General features: G+C 45.7%; 1 long non-coding RNA gene across 1 annotated transcript in view; it reads right to left on the reverse strand.

Annotated features, from left to right (window-relative positions):
• LOC147656460 (uncharacterized) overlaps positions 1-18,500 on the reverse strand; it is a 108,572-nt gene that overhangs the window by 45,535 nt on the left and 44,537 nt on the right. The window contains exon 3 of the long non-coding RNA XR_015294392.1: positions 16,566-16,603. This is a non-coding gene — a long non-coding RNA (uncharacterized LOC147656460). The remainder of the gene's footprint in view (positions 1-16,565; positions 16,604-18,500) is intronic.

Raw genomic sequence — 18,500 nt, forward strand, 5'->3', positions numbered from 1 at the left:
TTTTAAATTGGAAAGTTAAATATCTCAAAAAGTTTGAAAAAAAAAGAGAACACGAGAGATATCCAAATATCGTTGATCGCATTTGATCAAACATATCAGCTTAAACTTTTTCAATTCAACAACGAATACAAGAAAATTCCACAAACATTATTTATTTCGTGTCAAAAACTTTTATCTGTTTGTATATAAAATTGATTAAAGATATCAAAATTATTCCACACACCTATCTAAAAAATAAATCACAACTCTTTCCTAATTACTTTCTCTCAAATTTGCACAAGAAAATTTGCACATTGGTCCCTTGATCGTTCCAATATTTTCATCACGCTCGATACTACTCGACGTACTCCATCGATCCATCAACAAAACAAACTTAAATGGTTGAACACACGTTCATCCATAAATATCATCAATTTCGCCGATCTAATATTAGAAAAAACACAAGAATCATAATCTCTCTCGCGAAAACCATGTTCTCTCTCCGCGAACACCCTTCGATCACCGCCGTTTGTCCCGACGCGGCACCGTAATTATTACACGTGGCACCTGTTTATTATACCCCCACGGAGGAAAATCGTGGACCCTAACCCAGGAGGGGTTGGGCTATGGGGGTGTTTAACGGGAATTCTCGCGTGGCAGCCACGTGCCAAATGGTCCAATTTGATGGACGACAGTTGCGTTCTCCAATTAAAAATTATAACAGTTTTTTTCCCTCATTTCGTTTCTCCTCTCGCCGCGGATAACGCAATTAGGAGCGCGCCTTCGAGTGTGCGCCAAGAGGGCGGACCGTTCTCTCCGCATCCGCCCGATGCTTTTGATGTGCACGCTCGGAAGGGTTTTCGGGAAACAGCTTTTTTCCTTCCCTCCTTCTCCTTCTCTCCCTCCCTCCCGCTCTTACCTACTCTCTCTCTCTCTCTCTCTCTCCCTCTCTTTCTCTCTTCCACTCAACTCGCGCTCGCTCGAGCTTTCTTTTTTTAACGCGGCAGGCGGCAAGCGCCCCGATGGAAACTGTCAGTCACAAATGCGAGACCCGGCGAGGAAACCGCATTGGCAGAAGTCGGGTTTTTTAATTGGCGAGACGCGGCAGAGGAAACGCGTAAGTAAACGTCGAAAGCCAGTCGTCATCCCGGGTTTCCTTGTACTTTTAATCTCGCTCGCCGCGTTGAATAAAGAGCGAGAGCAGAAAAAAATAAAAAAAAAATGTTCCTCCGCCAACCTAGTTTCGTGTAATTTGTGGTTAATAAGTAAGGTCTCCCCCTCCCCCTTCCACCTCCCCTTTCTCGTATTCAGAAAGGAGTAACCGGCTTCCTAAGCTCTGTTAACCGACCTGAAGAATCAGCGCGGAAGTGCTGTTTCATGCTTCTCGCCGTTTTCCTCTCCTCCTCTTCCGTTGGAACTCTCGCACCGAATGGTAAATCCGTCGATCAAATTCCCTCGGACGAAAATTTCTCCACGATCTTTCGCGCAAACGAAGGTGGGAGAGAAAGAGAGATATCCTCTCCTGTTTTTCTCTCCTCCACGAGAAAAAAGCGATACTTTTTTGCTCTTAGCTCTTTTCGTCGCGTCGCATCTTCTTACGAAACGTAGAAAAACAACTCGCGATTCGCAATTTTCTCTTCTGGATTCCCATAAAGATCCGGGGATTTCCGCGAGTTTGATGGGATCTCCGGCCTTAACCGCCCCTCCCCCTCCCCCTCCTCCTCCTCTCTCCAACTCGTTCGCTCTTTTGTACGCCACTCTCTGTTCAGTAATTACTGAAAATTGCATTGGCGTTGAATTATATCGAAAAAGAGAGAATTCAGGGCTAATCGAGTTATATACGATGAAAACCACTGGTGGTCAGCTAGCTTACCACCGCCAGGGGTTTAGGATACCACCGTTGCATGCCTGGGCCAGGAAAGGGTTGAAATAAATCGCGATGCTGCGTTCGAGGTAACTTCCCTCGCGGCCAGGGATTATTTTATCCCTTGGATTACTCTAACTAGTCCTTTTTTCAGTCGTCAGAGGTCGCGTTTCATCTAAGGGGGCTGAACGTTTAATCGTTGAAAAGTGAATTGAAAATCGATCATCGATGAAACGATAGTAGATGTCGAGAGAAATCCTTCTTTTCGAGATAAAATTTTCATCTTTAATCACACGGATCACAATTTTTTCCCCAAATATCGTTGAGAGAAGAAAGAGGGAACGAGATGTAAGAAAAATATCGAGATAAATATAAATCGCGGAGAAGAAATTCGCGACGCTCTGTTCATCGATCCAGATGGATATACGACGAGAATCGAAGAAAAAAAGGTAAATATATTCGCGCTGAACGCATGGAACACACACGCGTCTATCGTCGAACGTCGATGGCGGCCCGTGTTTGAAAACGAAGCCGTGACACGCCGCCGACTTCTCGATTGGCATCATTGACGCCTGACACTGGACAGAGGAGCGTGTCACGAGAACCGGAAGTTAGCTCGCAGCTACTAAAGCTCGGTACAAAAGTTTATGAGTTGTACACAGGATGGGGTTGAGTGGGTGGCGGTGGTCGGAAGGGCGGCAAAAGGGGGTAGTTGGGTAATGTGGCGGTTCACGGGGGTGAGCAGTGGAGGAAGGAGGGGGGGATTTGAGCTGATGGCTCGAGCATGGAAGCGGAGGAAGGCGAGCGAGGAGGGAGGAAGGGAGAGCGGCAGCAGCGGTAGCAGCAACAGCAGCAACATTCGAGGAGGAAGATAGACGCATGCGAGCTTTGATGTACGAGCTTGCGCCGCGAAAAGAGAGGGAGCGAGAGGGAACGGGGCGGCAAGAAAGAGAGACAAAATTTTCGCCGGCAAGGGGATGAAATACGATTTTATTTGCCGCCGGGGCTCCCAGGCTATCCTCGATGGGGTTGGCAGTCCAATTGTCCAGTCGACTACTGTGTCCAGTACTGTACGTCCGGGATAATGAATAAACTTACGTCTTTTTAGAGAGATAGGGACAGAGAGAGAGAGAGAGAGAGAGAGAGAGAGATAGAGAAAAAGAAATAGAGGAGACGAATAATTTTATAAAAGAGAGCGAGAACGAGAAAGGGAGAGAAAGAGAGAGAGAGAGAGAGAGAAGAAAGGAGAACGATTATTAACATTTTCATCGTTCTATCTTCTTTTTTTTTATTATTATTATTATTATTTTACTCTTCGGTGTTTATTTTTTCTTTTTTTTTTTTTTTTTTTTATATATATATATATATATATATATATATATATATATATATATATATATATATATATATATATATATATATAGATGATAACCGGATATGAACGTGTCATGATATTCGCGAGCACGTAATGCGTTATAAATTTTATATTTGCCGGTGGCACAGGTTTCTAGGGGAAACGCTTTTTGCGCCGGCCTGTGGAGGCAGCGCGGCTGTGCAACCGCGATATACGATATGGAAGTACGTAAAACAAAATTCTGAAGAATAACACGGCAGGAATGCTGCAGGGAGATAAGTGAATCTCTGAAAATATTGAAACACCGATACGAGACCGCGTTGGTAATAATTTTTCGGAATTTGTGTATCTTTCTCCCCGGGATATTCGCATGTAAGCCGACTCGGCTAATTTTTTTCCTTTTTTTTTTTTTTTTCTCCCTCTCCCCATATCCACGTTGCCATTACGAAAACACCCGGTATCGATGCTTTACGCCAGCGTGACGGCGTATTCGTTAAATCGTCGTTTCCATCGTTTCCTTCGATCTCTTGAAAAATCAATCGCGAAGCGAAACAACCGATTCTATTTCACGAATCATTCGTACTCGAATTTAGATACTTTATCAAATATCTAATCCCGCGATTCGATCGATTTTTTTTCGTTTCTTTTTATATACATTTCAAGATATCTTCTATTCGGCAACGTTTTAATTAATCGTTGCACGTCTTTCCAAACAACAAAAACGATCCGTATCCGAATTCCTCGCGAATTTCGCGAAGCAAGATTTTCGCGAAATGGCCCCCACGTCGATCGATCTTCGCCCTTTCAACCGGCGATTCCAATAATTTACACATCCTCCCGGCCGAGAGAATCATCCGCGAAAAGGAGCGCGAGGAGGAGGGAGAGGTGGTCTCCTCCATTTCCGGCGGGATTGCTTGTTTACGGCCACGCGTCTCGCGCGATATTACTCGAAGGCGCGTCCGTCACTTTACGTGGAAATTCGCATTAACCCCCGAGGGTCTTTGCCGAAATAAAAGTGCAACGTGGAAAAAAAGGCGGAGAGAAGAAAAAGCGAGTCTGGGGAAGAGAGAGAGAGAGAGAGAGGGAAAATTGGCAACGAGGAGGAGAAAGTGAGAGAGAGAGAGAGAGGAAAGAAGCGGCGAATATATGGGAAGGCAATGCTCTCTCCGTCCAGGGCGCATGCACCGATTTTCGCGCACATCTCTCTCTCTCTCTCTCTCTCTCCAACCTTCCTCTTCCTCCTTCCACCACGATCGCCATCTCTCGCTCTCTCTCTCTCTCTCTCTCTCTCTCCACCGCTCGAGCCACCCTTTTTCTCTATCGCTCCCGTACAACCGTCACTGAGATTTATCCGGCGATGCGAGATCGCGAAACGCGAGGGTTGCAGGTGCATGTGGGATGCACATGCACCGTGGTAACCGGCCGGCTGTGTGTATATACGTGTGCACGGAGGGAGAGGGGAACGGAGAGAGGGTGGCCGTGTGTCCGGCGAGCGTGGAACAGGGACGGAGGAAGGATAGAGGGTCGAATAGGCCGTTGGAGGAACGACAGGAAAGAGAGAGGGCCGGGGAGCGGGAGCGGGACAGCTTCCAGTCCGTTTCTCTCCGAGCGAGGAAGGGTGAGTCGAACGGGAGAAGGACCAGAGGTGGACCTGGAGGTGGAGAAGGACGATAACAGGAGAGGAGGAACAGGAGGGTACGGGAATAGAATGAGATGTGCAGATAGAGAGAGGCCCGAACGAACGAGCGTACGAACCAACGAACGAACCAACGAACGAACGAACGAATACCGGCACTGACGGTAGAGAGAGGTCGAGAGGAGAAAACTAGGGAGCGATAGAGAGAGAGAGAATAGCGGGGCCGAAAGAGAAAGAGGAGATGCAGAGAGGGTGCAGGAGGACGAGGGAGGGAGAAGGTTGATTCGGAGGCAGGTCGAAGAGAGATGGGAGCGTGGCGCGGGAAAGGAGACGGAGAGCCGTGCAGGCGGCGGTGCGTCGAACGAGGAGAGGCAGGAGCTGACCGAAAAAAAAAGAGGGGGGGGAGGGAGGGAAAAAGGAAAAAGGACGGACGCTTCAATTCATTGATCGGCCGACGGTCCGAGCGGCGACGCGCGGGGTAAAATAAAAAACGCGGCTAGGCTAGGCAGAGCGGGCTGGGGCGTAGGGAGGGGGGCTGCTGCCAGTGGCACAGGTGGAGAGGTGGAGGACAAGCCGAAGGGCGTTGCGAAAAATCTCCGCGCAAAAAGTGCGCACGTCACCCGCCGCCCCTCGTCCTCGCGTTCCAGAGGAGAGAGCACGGTCGGGAGCTGACCGAGGCTCGGGGGGGAGGGAGGGCGGCACGATGGTGGCTCAGCTGGCGAGGCTGGCTGGGGAGAGGGGGTGGAAAAAAGGCGAGGAATTTACGTACGACAGAAAATCAGCAAACTCGATCTAACGCGTACTCTCTTTTTCTGGACCACCGTGTATATATACGTCTGCTGACCAGGTAGAGCGGCAGCCTCCGCGATCCCTCTCCTCGTCCCTTCTTTGTTTTTCGCAATTTCAGACCTGTCAGCTAATACGCGCGCGCGCACCTACGGGTGGGAGGGGAGGAGGGGAGAGAGGTTGAAAATCTTTTTTGATCTCGATAATCGAAATGCCAGATAGGCATTATTACCCCTCCCCCCCCTTTTTTTATACGATCCTTCGACTTCTTCCCGCGATTTCTATCCTCGATTCCACCTCGTCTTCTTCTCCTATCCTTTTCTTCTCCATTGATAATCGGCATCCACGAACGCCTTCACGAATTCACGGTTTCAATCACGGTCGCGTTTCGGTAAACAACGTTTAAACGAACGTATCGACACTCACGTTTCGCAGAATATTTTAACGATGATAAACGCGACACCGATAAACGCGATCCGCGACTGGACGACTGTAACGACGCGTAGAATTATTATACGCGGAAAAATTCGGCCGACTCGAAGCGTGGTCCAAAAATAATCGCGTGATTAATTTGCCGCGCGATACGAGATAAGTCACGAACGTTCAGAAATAATATATTTTCGGTCGAATCTTTTCGTATCTTGAGAGATTCACGCAATGATGAACTCGATATTTTGTATTCCGCGAATAGAAAAAAAAAAAAAAGAAAAAAAGAAAAAATCGTTTCACCTACTTTACAATTTCTAAAATCCCTTGATCGAATCCTCCCCGATTACGCGCGAAACTGTAACTGTTCCGTTTTTCAGAATAGAAAGTAATTTTTCCACAGCAAGAACAAGCATCGATGAACATTCGAAAAGAAACTTTTTTTCGACCCGAAATCGTTCACTCCAGCGGAGTGTCGATCCTGAAGATTCGTTCGATACGCGCGATTTTCTTCGACCAAGGAAGAGGGAGGGAGGGGGAAGCAGATGATCCTGTGATCCTCCAGAGGCAGCTGCCTCCTACGAGAGGGTTGAGATTCCTGAAAGGTGGAGAATGTCTTGGAGGAGGCCGAGAAACGCACAATATCCTATTTTTCGTTCCACTCGAGCGGTTGCTCGCGGTCTAACCCGGGGACATCTGTATTTTGGAAAAGGCCTTTTTGCATTTCGGAGACAGATGCAAATGAAAGGGTTCTTCCTGGGATGAAAGAATGCAAAGGAATCGCGGCTTTGCTCGGCTGGGCCCTTTTGCGAATTCTTTTCATCGGCAGCAACTCATGTTCTCCGCTCCGATGTGTATGATGCATCTGTCTCGCAAACAATATCCCGCGATTTCGCTCTCAAATTCACTCGTGATTCGCCGCGGTCATTGTGCTCTCGATCTTCTCTCTCTTTATTCCTCTCCTCCTCTCTCTCCCGGAATTTTATCTTGCACACGGAGCAGTAACCCCTTCGCTACCCCCTTTCGCAATTCTTTCGGCTCATGAAAACCGAATGACTCGGGCGAAAACGTCCCGCGGAAGATCCTCGAGGTCCATGTCCTTCCTCGAGGATGGATGTACTTTGAGGGTGATTTGACGTGCGCGAGGGGAGAAACGCGCACGTACGATGGATACTTATGTTGCGGGCACAAGTTATGTATATTCTCCCTCTTGAATCGATTTTGGAAACGCGAATAACAATTCGTGCGTTTCTTCAAAATTGTTTAAATGTTTAAAGTTTCTCTATTCGACGACGAGATTATCGATGGACAATCGAAAAGAAAAATAATTCGAGAGGGATATTTTGGATAGATTAAATTTTAGAGAACGTTATTCCTGGTCGATAAGACAATACACGTACGTATCGTTAAGAAGAAATCACGGATCGAGATAATCGGTTCTAATAACTTTTACGAATCGTATAGAAAAGGAATGGACGAAACATAATGGACAAGAATAATTGACGCTTTGAAATTGAAGGGTGGGGGGTCAGGAAAAATACGAGTCGCGACATATTTATACAGACGTTTAAATATTCAGCAGACGCGGGAACGGAGGAAGTTGACACTGTTTGTACAGGAAATGAAATGTCACGTTGGCGGACGAGCGCAGTTATGCTCCTCCCCCCGGTAATTAATTATTTCTTTCAGGTAAACTTGATTATTCTAACACGTGCTTTCTTCGCTTTTAAAAAAAACTCGAAAATTAAATCCTCCCCAGTAATCGTCAACGAATTCCGTGCAACGATGTTGCATTAAATTTTCACCCTTCGATAACAATTCACTCGGCAACAAAAGAGCGGCTAAAGCGTGAAAATTTCAAGATTATTAAATTAATCAGAAATATAAACAATATTATTGCTCGTATTTCCGAAATATAATCTTATTTTAATTCATCCGATCCCTCAACAACTTCTCTTCCTTCTTCGAAGGAATATCTACTCGTTACAATTTCATTAGAGATTGTTTCGTTACATCTATTGTTACAAATGAACGCAAAATGATAAAGCGATTAAAATTACTTAAAATAACTTAAAACCGAAGAAAAAATATTAGCACGGATAACACGTGGATGTTTTTCCACCGTTTCGTGACGTTTTACGACAAAATACAGAAATTATTTCGAAAGCCAGGAATTTATGTACGAAAAAAAAAAAAAAAAAAAAAGAAGAAGAAGAAGAAATAAAGAAACCGAGAGACCGAATATAATAATTTAAAAGAAAGAAAGAAACGATGTGTTCCCATTTTATACGAATTAATTTCATGCAATTGAACAAGAGCGGTTTAATTGATCCCTTCTTCAAGGGAGGGGGAGAATTACTGGCGTGGACGTGTTATTTTTTTCTTTTTCTCATCTTTCAAGTGCAAGGGCGATTCGCGTGCCCTGACAGATGCATGGAGATCGGGAATGGTGGAGGTACTGTGGAGCACCCTTAGTCAGGGGCGCGGAAGAACCATCAGGTAATAATAAGGATCCCAGAAACGCCATTCTTTGGGTAGCACGTGAATTTTACTCCGACCGTGACTTATTCAAATGTTTACCTATTCAAACGCAACCTCCCTTCTCGATTCCCTTACTATCCAATAATTCAGTCATCGGTCGAATATTCGGAAAAAATACATCGTGAAATTAATTAATTATTTAAACTCGAATTTTATCGAGTGAATTTTCATATTTTCTCCATCTTCCGAGTGAAATCTTTTTCTTGCAAAATCTCTTCTCGGTTCCGCTCTCCAACTCGAGAGAAATAGACGACGGTGGCACGACGGTGAAACTAATCCATAAGTACGGAATGTCTGTAGAATTCTTCGATATTTTCCGACGTTACTATCGGCCGAATGCAAAATCCTTGTTACGACGCAGGGAATCTCACTGTCTTGGGTTTAATTTCCGTTGAAAACAGGGAGACAAAAGGTGCGCGTACAACAGCGAGCCTTGAAAAAAACTGGGAAAGACAGTGGCATCCGAGCTTTCATTAGCGTGTCTACTTGGGAGATTAGTACGCTTTACCACCGCGTGCCTCTCTGTCTTTGTCTCCTTTCCTCTTTCCGCGTCTCTGTCGAGAAGAAAGGCATGCACTCAGCGGCCTGCGAGCTTTGAGGATGGACTCTCGGACTTTGCTTCGTCTCTCTATCGGGCAGGCGAGGGAGGGGAAGGGAGTAGAGAAAAAAAAGGAAGCCTTGGGAGGAGGGCTTATTACGAGTCGAGTCGTTACACGCCATATTTTCGCAAGTCATCAGTCCACGTCCAAGTTAAACAACTTTCCAGATGTTTATGAAAGTGGCTCGATCGCGGTTAATAATGGAGAACGGGGACGTTGTTTGCACGTCCTTCGGAGATTTCAATTCCTCTTTCAAGCTGCCACGTGAAGCCGAGCTACGTAAGAATCATCCTGGTGGAAAAGAGGAAGTTAAACGTTATCTACGATGGAAGATCAAACGACAATCACGATGGTGTATTTTCTACGCACGTTCGATTGATATTCGATTATACGTCTCCAAAGACGAATCTTAATAAGACGATATTATTACGCATCTTGAAAATTAGAATCCAATTATTTCTCGAAATATTAATATCTTCTATTTCCACGGATCAAGATTAACACGGTAAATTAATCTCTTCAAATCGTGGGAAAAATTTTCATTTGCAATTCGGGACAATTTCTTCTGAACGATTTCGATCGCCCGAAACGAGAGGGGGGAGGCCTCAGGCGTGAATTAGAGTTGCGGTTGGCACGCGATCACCGATGATGATAAATCTTCGCCCAGGCGAGGACTCACCTTAGGTGATCGGTGCTCCTGCTAGACAGAAGGGGGCCCTACGTCACCGTGAGCGGCAGCTGCCGGTACGTCATACTTTTTCTTTGTCTCAAAGGACCCTTCTCTTCAGTCGATGCTCTTTGGGGCACGGACGGGGGCCACGCGCCCGCGGCAGATGTTCCGTGACGCATGCCCCTTCATTCCTGCGTATTACGTACTTATACTTGGAGCTTGTTCGTGCAAGGCGCGTAACACGCGACCAAACCGATCGATCGATATGCATATGCACGATTCTCTTCACCGCGCGCACGCTTCGAAGAATGCGACCGAGCGCCGATTGAAGGAGGGCTCTCTCTCTTGACTCTTTGATAGATTGCACGCATGCCGAGCCAACCCTTTACACGCGCGATCCCGCGTTTTCCGGATGGTCAGTGACACGCCTGTTTTGCGGTTTCTCCCATTGCCTTGTCCAGATATTTCAATTGATTGATATTCGAAATTCCAAAGGTGGTGGTGGTGGTGGCATTTTTGGAATGGGAGAATATTTCGATGATATAAGCGGTTGTTGCGAGGTTTTGAGTTTAAGGGATGTTTGGTAAAACGTTATGCGTCGAATCGATTCGAAGGATAAAAAAAGGAAGGAAGGAGAAAATTGTTTTAAAGAATGGTTTAAAAGTAAATTAGATAAGATATTTGAAAAGCTTTTTACTCGAGTAATATTTGATTTGTTACGATGGAACAGCTGTTATTCGAGATGTCAAATAAAATAGGGGTCATTGGCCTTCTAGCCTGATTTCCGTTTTCGAGTGGAAAAAAGATACAGACGAAACGAAGCGAGAGTGGGTAGAGTTTTTAAAAGTATTCGTCCCGTTACTATTTTTACACGCGAATTCAAGATTTCTCGATATTGAATTGTATATAAAATAAGAAATTTTGAGCGAAATATAGCGTCCAATTTTGTGTCGTCCATCATTTTTCCAATAATAACACGGAAGGACTAAGTTATGTTCTCGTTCAAAAATCGATGAAATCGAATAAAAATCGCGAGCACGTAAGAGCAACGATGGAGGAAAATAATTATAATCGCACGATAGAAAGAGAAAAATTTCAATAAATCTAGAGAAACGGTGCGGAGGGGGGAGGAACGTGGAGAGTATTGTCGTAATAAATTTCAACGTATGTACCGCTGTTTTTTTGTTGCGCAATAATATTCTATTTTGACGAGTTCGCGTGGTTGGGAACGCGTTTTACTCGAATCCTTTGACGGTGATTGAACGACGACTTTGAAATGGATGTCAACGCGCGTGGAAAAGTCTGGCTCGTCTCTTCGGATGTGAACGTTCTTTGTAAACAGCAGAAATCACGCACAGGCTTTCTGGGCGTGCTGAGGACAAGTAAGTGTGCGTGCATATATCTCCAGAAGCCGCCCAGCACGATAACACCCGTGCCGTATGATAAAGAACAATTTAACGGTCTTGTTAAAGATACGAAATACGCCTACTGCGATAAAAGTGAGTCGCAGGCATGCTGCCACGCGTTGAAACGCAATATCGTGTCCCTATCTAACAAGAACAATCACGCCAAACCACTTACTCATCCTCAATAGCAATAGCTTTCACAAGAGAAAATTAATTACCTAATAATGATTCCGAACGATTATTTTATTCTCTCTTTCTTATTTCTAAAATACCTAAATCGTATCGTTTAAAAATAAAAGAAATCGGATAAATAGCTATGCTTTGAAATAATCCCTCGAAATAATCACCGAGCAAAGGGTTTGCCGATTATTTATTTATTTATTCGAACCGAAATAAATTCGTTCGGAACCGCGATCCGGAAAGAAAGCAAACTTCGAACCAGAGTCGCTTCATATTTCCGACTAGCAATTCACCAAGCTCGTTGCGACCAATTATCCCTCCCCTCCCCCTATTTCGACCAACTTCCTAACGTATCGAAGCGTATTAAACGTCCGTAAGTCGCGCGTGGCAAACTTCCTCCTTTCACCTTTCACCTTTCTCCCCGTTTCCGACGAAAAAGCGCGCTTTCGAGACCAATCGATGCCCCCTCCCCCTCCCCCTCCAACGCGGTGGGAATACCACGTTGTTCACACACCAACCGTTCCCCGATTCGCGAAATAATTAATTATACGAAGGATCACGGCGGAAAAACGGTTTTTCCCATTAACGAGGGGCAGCTTTGAGACGCGGGCGGGAAAGTTGGTTGGTTGGAGATCGTGATCGATGTACAGGCATCCAACTTTCCGATCAATAGGGGTGGCGAGCGAGTGGACCCGGTGGCGCGCGCGCTGCTCGCGAAATTAATTTCGCGAATTGAAAAGGTGACCCTTCAGACGCCAATACAATTAACCGTGAAACCCCGAACTTCATATTTTATACAGAGCGGCGACACCGGGCAAATTGAAAGAGACAATTTTTGCGGCGAGCACAATCGCGGCAAATGGATACCGCGAAAACGCAGCTCGGCCTCGATTCCGGTGAATTGACCGGCGCGCCCCCCCTCCCCGCACACTCCTCGTCGTCGTCGCGCGCCAGTTGAAACAAAAATCGAGAGAGAGCTTGCCATTCGCGTATATTTTTTTTTTTCTTTTTTTTTGAAAAGGACACGAAAAGGCGAAAAAAAAAATATATATATATATATACGTTATCGCGCGTGTATGGAAGACGCGGGTAGAGCGCGTCGTCACACCTGACGTCACACACTCGTTAGGGGGCAGATGGCCCCCTCTCAACCGTGACGTTCGGCGGGTACCTGGCGGCGTCTACCCATGGGGCCTCTTTCCTTTCTTCCTCTCGTCTCTGTTCCTGCCTCTCCCTGTTCCTCCACCGACACATCGCGGTCCCCTCCACCAATGGTAGGCCCCATAAGGTAAGGCAAAATAAAATAAAACTTCTGTCAAGGGAGCCCCCTTTCTCCTCGCACACACGCGCAGCTGCTCAGGTAGTAGCACGAGCCGCTACTTCCACATCAGAGGACGGAACTGCCGTGGGGTGCTGCCTGTGTGCCCCCATTAAAATTCCGTCTGGCCAGACGCCCGGCTGGCTCCCTCGCGTGCAACAACCGGGGCACCGAGGGGAAAGGGAGAACAAGAAAGAGATTATTAAGGTGACGAACTTTCGATCGATTTGCTCGGATGCTCCCCTCCCCTCTCCTCGACGTGCGTGCCGCCGAAAGGGAGAGATATTTTATTTCGAAGGAATTACGTGGTCCAGCGAATTGACTGATCTCGATTTCCGTATTCGAGGAAATTGGAGGAATTGGAATAAATATGTACGATACACAATATTTTGGAAGTTTGTAAATGTATGAATGGGATAATATAGAATATGAATTTATAGCGGCGATAATTAAAATAATTTGCCGATAAATTTTTGAAACAAACGATTGTCCTATGCGACGTGACGGTAAATTTTTGAATATTTTTGTAGGAAGGATCGGATTTCGAAGTGAAACGATAATTTATGACCGAATCGTCGTGCAGAAAGATCGTCGCCCTAAAACGACTCTCCTTGCAAACACGCGTGTATCGTACACGAAAATCGACAAAAGATCTCGTTAGGGAAGAATATTATCGTGCCGTTTCGATCGAACGATTCCATTCCATAAAGCCAAGGAAAATTTGCTGTCCCGCCTAAAGGCCTTCACCTTTCCTTCACCCAGAACAAGAAAGGGATCTGGGCTAATTATAACGGGAGGGGAGGGGGAGGGGGGCCTCGTAAAAATGTACAAAGGAGCGAAAAACGTGCGCAAAGTGAGACGTTACATTGTCCGGCGTGTTCAAAGTGGCTAATGCCTCTTAAACCGTGGCAAAGTGGCCCGTAACGAGGAATACACGACCGTTTTCACGCGTTCACGGTTGAAAGAGAAGAACTGCACACCGATTTGTCGCCGCTCGTAAATCCGTCCCGGTAATTTCTCAGCACGAGACATCCGGCCTTCCGGACAAGGCGTTTGCGGGGGCGTTTCGTGTGGTAAACATAATGTCCTGACCGTGAAACCTTTTGTCTGTGCGGTGTGTAGTATATACCTTCCGTGCCGGACCAAACGAATACGCGTGCCTGCTACATCTTTTCGAGCCCCACACCTGGAAACTTTGCTGCATTGTGCTGTGCCTTTTCTTCCACGAAAAATCCAACTAAATTTCCTTCTTCCTTCCTTCTTTTGACACGATATCAGATTAGACGATATTAGCTCTTGGAAATTAGTACGAACCAAACGGAGCAAGTAACTTTCAAACTTTTTTTCCAACGCTATCGTACTTTATTTTCACGATTCGCCCCGCGATGGAACATCTGCGATTTTCTTTCGACAATCCGTATACGACGCTCAAGTACGTATCCACGCGCGTGTCTGTCGAAATCGAGCGTGTCTGTGGGATCATGCGAGCGCAACGGGTCGCCGGCTAAAGTGGCTCGAATAAAAAGAGGAGAGAAACGGAGGAATCCAACGGTGCCCTCTTCTATCTTTTTCGGTTCCACCCTCGCGCGAGCTTTCCAATTCTTCCGCGACAGATTGGCCGGCTCTCTTCTTCACCATCTTCCGGCCCCAATTTCTCTAACGGTAGCTCCATCACATCATCGAGAACCAACGTGAGAAGCTTCGGATCGAGCGAGCACAACTGTATTTTCTTTTTTTTCTTTTTTTTTTTTTTTTCATCGTGCACAATGACTTAGGAACATATGTCGAACGGCCAAGTTTCTCTCGTCCGCATCAAGATACGTTATTAACGCGTGCCGGATGAGGGAAACGGTTCGTTCGCCTCGTGTTGGAGGACGTTGGAGGTAGGGTAGGGTAGAGCGTGGGGGAGGGACGGAGACAGGGGCAGGTGGAAGGAGCGAGAGGGCGAAGGAAAATCCATTTTCATGTCGAGACTCGAGGCTCGAGCGGCTAGACACGTGGGTGGGAAGGGAAGGTGGGGTAGGTCGAGCCATCTGGGTTCTTTTCCATCCTACACACGACCACCACCTTGAGGGCCTTTTAAATCCACCAGAGACATGCACCTTGAGACCTGTTTAGGCCAAGAACCCTCGAACGCTTGGCCCTTTAAAGATCCTGACCCTGAAACCAAGACACTGTGCTACCCTTACCCCTGGGCTCGCCTTAACAACCTGGGAGGGTAAATTCCATTCAATGGTCCGGCTCTCTTCGTTTTTTTTTTTTTATTCTTTTTTTTTTAATACACGTGTACACGTTCTTCCGTTCCCTTGATTTCGGATCGTGTTTCTCGTAGATCCACTCGTAGATTCGTTTGATTTGTATCGGATTTAATGGACTTCTCTCTCTCTCTCTCTCTCTCTCCGTTTGAAAGAAGGAAGAACACGTTTTCATCTTCTATATTATTTACTCGAGATCCTATCGTATCGAATAATTAATTTATTCGGTTAATTGAACAATCGTTAAAGAAGAGAGTTTATAGCAGTTTCATGAAAAATGCACGATGATTATTTTTTTTTTTTTTTGATTGAATTCCTATCTTATAACGTTCCGTTTAAATAAAATATCAAGTTCGAATGCATCTTGCGTTCCTCGGAAACGAACCATATTTCACTGATTCCCGCGCGCGCACACACACAATCGAATCCCTATTAACATTTTACAGAGTAAAAAGGACAGGATAAAAAGGAGGAGAGGAGGAATGAAGAGCATTTCGTGCGGGAGTCTCTGTTTACCGCGAGGATCAGCGTATCGCGGACGATCCACCGACAAAGCCAAATTAATTTGCAAATCGTTCTCGATCCGTCGAAGGGATCGTCGTTCGCTCCCTAATCGATATACCGAGTGGAGTAAGTCTCGGGATATCGACGAGCGCGCACGGACGTCAATTCCTTCATCCGGAGAAGAAGTGGGTAGAGTTCGAGAAAAAAAACGATACGTGATCTTCGAGTGGGGAGATGAGCAAAATTGCAAGTTCAGATGCTGCTACGGCAAGCATTTCTGACCCGTATCTCGCTCGATTCCCGTGTTTACCCCTTCCAGGCCCTCCTTTCCGCTATTCCGCTCACTTTTGTCTTCTTACACACCCCCTCCCCCACAATCCTGTCGCGGGAAGGGTGCATCTCGCGGATCCATGCTCGTGCTAGCTGCACATGCACTTTTCTCCACACGTGTCGTGTGCAAGAGAGAAGAAGAAGAAGAAGAAGAAGAAGAAGAGGAAGAAAGAATGCGGGGAGTCAGATGGATCTCTTCCGGTTAGAGGCGAGGGTTGATGGGCTGTGACAGCGAGACTTTTATTAGAGAAGGAATCGGCAAGCGTGATTATGTACCTTAGAGCGTCCCCACCTCCGTTTACCCACCTCCCCTTCCTCCTTCGAGCGCCACCCTTCCCCGCGTCCATCCACCCTTCTTCGTCTCCGTCACCGAGCTATCGCCACTGACATTGCACGACGACGACGACGGCTACGAGACCACGACGGCGACGAGACTACGAAGCTGCCACCCCGCCTCGCAGCTGCATTGTCAACCCCTTTCCTCCGTTGCTCCCTGCACTCGTGCGTATGCACGCATTGGCGTAGAACGCCGAGAAATCGAGAAACTATTGGACCATTGTTCGCGAGAAGAGATTCAACTCGCTTTCTCCCGAGAGTTTGTAAACTGTGTTTGTCGCGTAATACAGTTGATTCGGGGGTTGATTTCGAGGGGTGAAACCGGAGGAAAGGGGCGCGTTGCTGTGGAGAGATCGAGCTGGATGAACTGGAGGTACTTACGATGAACGTTGCCGTGGCGATTTGAAAGATGCCGTCCCCTGGAACAGAAGAGAAATTGCAAATTTTAAATCTCGTCGATGAACAAAAATTAATTCCAATTCTAAATTCTTGTTTTACAAATGATATTCGAGAAATTTAATAATATAGTTGATTCGTGTAAAAACGTTTCGCGGAGGGGATAAATTAATTGTTGGCTGCTGGCAAGCAAGGAGAAGAATCGAGCGTTCCTTGGCGGTGTTACTAAATTCCGTCGTCCATGGATGAAAACGCGGAGAACAGAGCCGTCCTCCACGAAATTTGCATCTCTGCCTCGCCAATGCCGCCCAAGGCGATATTGTCGTCACAATGAAACCGCCCTCCCCCCGATGCTCGCCATCCCACCCCTCGATACACACAGCGATGTCATGTGCGGGTGTCGCACTCGAACTTTCGCCTCGAACCAGATGCGCGAAACTTCGCGAATTCTGATCACGCATACATCACGGCACGGCTAACAAAAAAAATTTTATCAGCCTTTTTTCCCTGTATTTTCTTTCTTCCTTTTTCCCCTCCTCTTTTTCTATCTCTTTCTCTCTTCTTTTTTTTTTTTCTAGTTTTCGAGTTGTCCCTCCGGACACCGGACAACGCTAAAATCCTTTTGAAACAATCGCCAACCGAAACTTGCGCCGGAGAAAATTTAGATGCAGATGACCTCGCCTCGTCGCTCCAAACTTTTTAATTTCGAATTCTCGCTCCCAACGCGGATCCAGTTCCCGATAGGATCGAAATAGTTAGCGCGCCTTTCCCCTAATTTACATCGAGTCGTAGAGTCGAGACGTATCTGTCTTCGAGTTGGTGTTTTCTCTTCTCTTTTTTTTTTTTCGTTTTCGGACGATTGAACGACCTTTGTTTCGAAACGGGGAAAAAAAGATCGGTGGAAAATGTTAAATTTAAGGAAATTATTGCAAATGGTTGATTGTAGATAACGATACGTGGCTACTTGACAATCGTGACTGGTTTTCTACATTATTTAAGGTATTTCGTATTCAATTTTACATTTGTTTATTTATTGATCAATTTTTAATTTATTTGTATATACAAGGAATTGTATACTTTTATATTGAACCAACTTTTATAATATATATATATATATATATTACTTTCAATAATCAATAAATTTAATTTACAGCAGATAAAAAAAAAGGAATATAATTTGCGTTTGACTAATTCCTGAATTGGCTGTTTAAACGATTTGTTAACGATATTTTTTATTATTAGCCTTTGCTAGAAAAAACGTACTAAAAAAAAAAAAAAAAAGAAATATGATCGATAATATTTTCACCTTTTAAAAATTCTTTTTATTATATCACTATATAAATTCCAAATTAATAAAAGACAACTTTCGTCTTGCTGTTCGAGAATCGCGAACAACAATAATAAAACAAATTTATAATTTTAAATTTCTACGCGAGATTTACAATTGTTGTAAATCCTCCCATCCCATCCCTTTCATTTTCTTCGTTCTCGCCAAGTTTCTTTCGCGTGTCATCAATTTCCCTCGAAACAACGACGAAATTTCACGAAATCAGAATGCGCGTTTTCGGCCCCCTATTCACCCTGGTGGGATGCATCGAGACAACGGAGGGTTAGGAAGGAAGAAGGACGAGATTAAGGAGGTCATAGGTGTGAGGCGTAGTTCGACGCCAGTATCTGAGACAGTTTCGGCGGGCAAGACTTAACAAATAGGCAAAGTTTTGTCCCGGGGATAGCCGGGGACGGTGGATTCTCTCCACGACATCCTCTCTCTCTCCTCTTTGTTCCCAAGTTTATGATGTATTAGACGTTCCCCAGCCCCCTCCTCCCGCGTTCCTTTCCACCGTTTCTGCGCCTAAAGGTTGACCAATTTATACTGCCGACCGGCGAAACTTCCATCCAAGCGAATTAACGAGGTTCTTG

Source organism: Apis florea, unplaced genomic scaffold (genome assembly GCF_048593485.1).
Source record: "Apis florea isolate Af1SG1 unplaced genomic scaffold, ASM4859348v1 contig_3764_pilon, whole genome shotgun sequence".
NCBI classification, from domain to species: domain Eukaryota; kingdom Metazoa; phylum Arthropoda; class Insecta; order Hymenoptera; family Apidae; genus Apis; species Apis florea.